General features: G+C 34.5%; 2 protein-coding genes across 2 annotated transcripts in view; both read right to left on the bottom strand.

The window, feature by feature from the left end:
- Window positions 1-5,871, bottom strand: part of LOC134840490 (Bardet-Biedl syndrome 1 protein homolog) — a gene marked incomplete in the record, with an annotated part of 512,639 nt that overhangs the window by 173,009 nt on the left and 333,759 nt on the right.
- Window positions 1-5,871, bottom strand: part of LOC134840491 (uncharacterized) — a 453,696-nt gene that overhangs the window by 114,066 nt on the left and 333,759 nt on the right. The window lies entirely within an intron of this gene.

Consider the following 5,871-nt stretch of genomic DNA (forward strand, 5'->3'; position numbering starts at 1 on the left):
ACCCATATTCTATAGGATATAGAATGTCATGGTCGAAGAGTTTTCTACTCTGTTTTTACGCGAAGATTTCACTGAAACACAAAAGACAGATTTGGTTCGACTTCGACTTGGTACCAAAACTCGTTCATAGTTTGTGTACTACCCATATCCTGTTTTTACTGTCATTTGAAAACGTTTTCTTTATTCTCTTGTGCTCAGTACCTAGATATCTAAGATCAGTTTCATACTAACATTTTCACTTTTGCATTTCGGTGTTTTGAGGCGTCAATGCTAGCTATGTTGTAAGGGCTGCTAGGCCTGCGTGTTCCGAGCATTCTTTTGTGTGCCCTCGAGGAGGGATGGTTTTTGTGTTGTGATGAGCGGGGTTCTGGGACTGCTGTATTCTGCAGCTTCTTGCGGCTGCTTCTTTTGCTGCCGTAGATGTTTATCAACAGATCGAAGCAAATTGAGCTAGGTAAATTGATTAATAGTTACGAGCTTAGCTATAAAGTAGTTTAGTTGTTCCTGTCACTTGAAAAACGTGGAGGAATTTTGTGTTCGGGTGTGTTTCAGTTTTTTTTCCACGCCAAATCATTTACCACAAATAATCATCAGAATGAGCCGAGTAAGGTTACATAGCAGTATTTAGACAACCGCGTATTCAGACTCGTCAGTATTTAGACAAGTACTGTTTCAACCAATCAGAATCGAGACAAAGAAGAAATTAATAAATAATTATTATTTATTAAGGATTATTTATGTCTTTTCTCGATTCTGATTGGTTCATACAGTTTTTGTCTAAATACTGACGAGTATGAATACGCGGTTGTCTAAATACAGGCTGCACTCCGCCGAGTAATATATATATTTAAAGCCCTTTCAGTCGTGATTTGAACGACTTTAAAAATGTTCCAATAATTTTTCCAGTGTCGAGAAAAACCGGTTGAACAGCCAGCGAGCGTTTTACGTATGCTTAATTTAGGCCGTTTAAGAAGAAGAAAGAACACTTCAATTACTGATTAAAAGTCTAAGCATCAATACAAAAAAAACTGTTATAAAAATTAGTTCAAACTTTCAGTTTAGTTGCTTAAATAGTATATATAAAATGAAACATACAAATAGTTAAAATGCGACAAAATTAATGCTGGAATAAAAACATCAGAAAATGATTCAACAACACAAAAAAATAGAAATGTAAAAAAAAAATCACTGCAATCTTAAAAACATTGGTAAATTAAACTGGTGTTTTACAAATCTTTTAATGAGAACGAAGTTCATGCCATGTGTTTGTGTGCTTACATACTGAGTTAGATTGCATTTCACAAGTTAAGCACTCTCTCATTTTTTCTCAAACGTTGAAGTAGTTTTGTCGAATTTTCTTAATTTTACTGTCTATCAGTTCCATTTTTTTTGAAGCGAGGTGAAAAAATGTTTTTTTTTGTTGTTGTTGAGAAGCAGTTGAACAATGATTATCAAAAATAATTTTGACTAGTGCGGTTATTAATGCTGTAATTGGCTGTCGGTATTTGATTCCATTCGTTAAAGCTTTCCTCTTAACGGTAAGATATTCATATATGATGAGTTACACATTTCAGTTATATTCTTGTTCAATTCCGATAAAAGGTTTGTTTTTACGCAGTACGGCGGATGATTTTAGTTTGAATCTGAAAAACGTTCGTTTTAGGGCCCAGTTCAACTGCTTTTCTAGAAACATCATTGAATTCGCATTGATTTGTGGCAAGAAAATTGCTGCTTAATCTAGATGGGATAAAACTAAACAGTGAAGCAAGGCAACCTAAGATATTGAAGGCAGCTTTTGTCCAAATGTTTTTTTTATGGTCTTAATTCATTGAGCTAATTTTTGCAAAAGTTTCCTTATTTGAGTTTGAAATGAAAGATCAAGAATCTAGAATCAAAAATAATTATTTGCATTCAGATTTTTTCTTTACATCAAGATCATTGATAATAAGACGGTCTGATTCCACTTTCTCTTATCATTTTTTGACAAAAAGCTAAAAGCTATAAACTCTACTTTCGATGCATGTAGATTCAACTGATTCTTAGCAAAAAAGAAGGTAAGCTTGTGTAAGGATCTTTGTAATTGACTCAGAGCATCACTTGAAGATATAGATTGCGCTGCTACCATGCAATTGTCTGAATACTGTATCAAAGTACATCCATCGCAGATTATGAATATCATTGATATATGGGTTGAACAACAACGGGCCCAGTACTATTTCTCGCGGGACACCTCTTTTGACCTCAAACTAGACCAGAAAAATTACATCCACATTGACTCTTTGAACGCGTTCATTCAAAAAATTTTCAATTAATGTATTAGCTGTTGTTGAAAAGCCAAGATAGCGTAACTTTTTAACTAAAATAATATGAGAAAAAATTGTAATGGAGCCGCATGAACAATTTTTTTGGAATCGATTTTTTTCGAATACTTTTTTTTGTTGAAACCAAATTGAAAAGGAGTCATAGTTTCTGTTTTTTGTGAATGGAAAATTTTTTAAAAATACACAGGTTATTCAAATCGGTCGATAATTTTGAGGATCCATTGGGTCATCTTTTTTGAATAATAGAGTTATTTTTGCTTGGTTCAGTTCAGTAGGAAAAAATCCTCATCTATGCAGGCATTAATAACAAACGTTAAGTAGGGCACAATTTTTGATTGACCATCAATTATTGCCCAAGTAGGAAGAGTACGAGTTCCCAGAGGTTTTCGGATGTTTAGTTTTCGCAGTAATCATAACATTGCTTCACAGTTACGTGCTGAAAATTAAAGATTGGTAGTTCAGAAGTTCCTGGAATAAATAACCTAGCCTAAATGTTTCCCTACTTTTGAAAAAAAAACGTATTCAAACTGATTGGCTTTTTTGAAGTTCTGTGTGATCATTTCATTGAATGAGTTACGCAGAGAAGTAATTCTGGAATTGATGGAACCGGATTCTCGAATTTGATTAATAAATCTCCATTTTGTTGGATTGTGCTGAGAAAAGAATAGCCTAAATGCGAATGTTTTTCTTGTTTTCCTTCGAATACTTTGGCTAATTGGTCACGACAGAGACGATATTTTGGCCATTTTTCTGTTGAATTTTCATTTCTAATAGTGATTTCTGTTTCGTTTTCCTTTGCAATCTGAATCGAACCAATCCATTATCAGCAAGTTTTTTGCCGGAAAATTACGAACAAATTTCTTTTCTCGATTGAGGCATGTTGCTGAAGGGTATAAGATGCTAAATTGAACATTATTGAAAACATGTTTTGTGCATATTTACCTTGATATAATTGAAACCATTGAAGAGCGGATAGAGTTTGGCAAAACTCCACTTTTCGTTAATTATTATTTTTTTGAAAATAAAATTCGTTTTCGGCATGTTTTTTTCTTCACATTTAATGTTTGTCAAAATAAGTGAAGCAACATGATCTGTTTTGTAGGGCTTATCAAAGCAAATTTCGTTTCCGTTTGTTTCAAAATCACCAATTCGATAATCAATATGGGGTTTTGGCACTAACTCGTGTTGCATCCTTTGGACAAAAAACTTTCATTCTATATGGAATGATGATGGATACCAAATTTTCTTTTCTCGACTTGTTCAAATATTTTAAGTTATTATCACCAATCAAAAAAATTTGGTTAGAGATAGAAAGTGTATTATCAATGTTCAAAGTAAGTTGTTCGAGAAACTCAGTAAAATTCGTTCTGTTTGGGTTGTAACATAAATTTATTAACATTCTCTCCTTACTGACACCATCAAAATTAGGTTTGCTTTCAACCCACACTGACTCAAATTTTTCGCTAAGAATCAAGTTTAAATCGTCTCTCAATTTTGGATTCATTTGTTACCTTGATACCTGGATTTGTTTCTACGTCCCCACTTCGTGTGAGTAGAAGAGCAAAAATGAAAATATGAGTTAGTCGAATCGAGGTCCCTTCAACTTTTTTCAGTTTCGCTGGAAACTTAATAGGATGGGAGCTTACACTACCCAAAATCTTTTTGCGTTTTCCTTGGTTTTCTATCCGAGATGGAGAAATAATAATTTCCGCACAAAACAACCAAAATTTAAGGTTAAGCTCTGCAGAAAAGTGTAAGTTTAATCGCTAAGGTTTACACCAAGAAAAGTACGAAATTAGTTTTTTCTAAAAAGTTTTGCACTATTAAGAATAATTTTCATCATATCAGCAGTTTGTGGATCTAAATTGGGTTGTTGATGGGTTTGTTTCATTCATGGTCGGGTTGTTATTTTGAATGTATTTGCTGTTATTGATGGTTTACTATATGAAGCTCTATAAATCATTTATGCATATTTTAAGTTGTACTCGAGAATTTAAAAAAAAATTCTGCAAAAAGAATTTTTAATGATATTTTAATGATTTTTTTTGTGTTTTTAGGGCATTTTCTTCAAAAACTGTTGACTTCTTTCGATATGACTGTCGAATATGCCTAAGTTATGTTTTTTTTTGTCTAGATCCTTTTATCACAACACGCAGAAAAAACGACACTCATTTGTTTGGAAGAAATGAAGTCTGTGTTTTTAAGACTATGGTCGGAACATTCTGTGCTAATTGCTCAGTAACCGCCTGTCCTTGTTTTTTTAGTCATGTTTTCCCTTTGTTGACTTGTTGTTGGAGTATATTTTTGTTTGCGCTAAAAGTTGGTTTCTGCTTTAGATTCCGTTTTGACGTCAGCGAGTCTTAATCGTTCATAGTTACTATCATTAATTCTGGTTCTGATGTGCGGAAGTTAATATAATTGTATGTAATCCTTTGTTTATTTTTTTTTCTGTTATGAGATGTTATGAGTAGTTGCAACTTGGGGTTTGGTTCCCTCCTTCTGATTATTGGCATGGGTCTTCTGCGCAGTGTTTTCACTTTCAAAACATTTCTCTTTGTCCTTTGCTGGGAAATACGTAGGTGTTTTTAAAAAAGTCATTTAGTTGGTGCGACGAAATCTCGGCTGCGATTATCCAATCTATTATCTGCACTTGCTCTTCAGATTGCGAGTACTTCGTAGAAGATGGAATCTCGACTTTTGACTGATTTGAGGAGACATTCACTGGCCGACAGTTGAGTTATTTTTCCTGATGTCAGAAGATTCATTATATTGAATAATGGGGGCCACTTAGTACAGGAGGAAGACTGGGGACTCCTGATAAAATTGCTGACGTTCTGAGAGAAATCCGCGCTACACCAAAAGGCAGGCACGTGAAGGATGTGGACGAAATGGTCAAGCACGTCCGAGAACAAAATCATGTTGTTCCGAAGCATTTGGCTGGAGTAGATGCTGCTGAACATGAGTAAGTTCTGATCAAAGACTCCCGTCTATCCTTTTTCTATATTTATGCAGAATATTACAGTGAAGTAGAAGGGTATTCTGGCCCATCCAAACCACAGAGCAATAACATATCTGAATTCAATGGCAAAAAATGTTGCCAATTATTTTATCCTTTCTGATGTAAGTTCGCTTAATTTGCTCCTAGTAACTTTTTTTGATGCAAAACTTTGTTGATGTAAAACAGCTTTGTTTGCAGCAAAAGAGTATAGTTCTTCATTGTTACTCCCGGGTCTACTTAATTGTTCCAATGTCGGGCATGTGAATTTTCATCTCTTTTATTCACGTAGATGCGATTATTCTAATTCTTTGTAGTAGTTAGAACATAGTTGAAAGATGCCCGAGGGAAAAAGAGCCCGGCCTGAGGGAACGAAGTGCATGAGTGCGGCTCTTTTGCCCGAGGCCAACTTCAACTATGTTCGAACTGTTGAAGAGTATGTTTTTGCTCTTTCTGAGGGAAAGATGCCGGAAAATTGTGAAAGAGCCCGGAAAAGTGCGCGAAACTATGCAAATGATTTCTGTTTTCATTCATGCGTTCTAATATTTCATTTTT

Source organism: Symsagittifera roscoffensis, chromosome 2 (assembly GCF_963678635.1).
Source record: "Symsagittifera roscoffensis chromosome 2, txSymRosc1.1, whole genome shotgun sequence".
NCBI classification, from domain to species: domain Eukaryota; kingdom Metazoa; phylum Xenacoelomorpha; order Acoela; family Convolutidae; genus Symsagittifera; species Symsagittifera roscoffensis.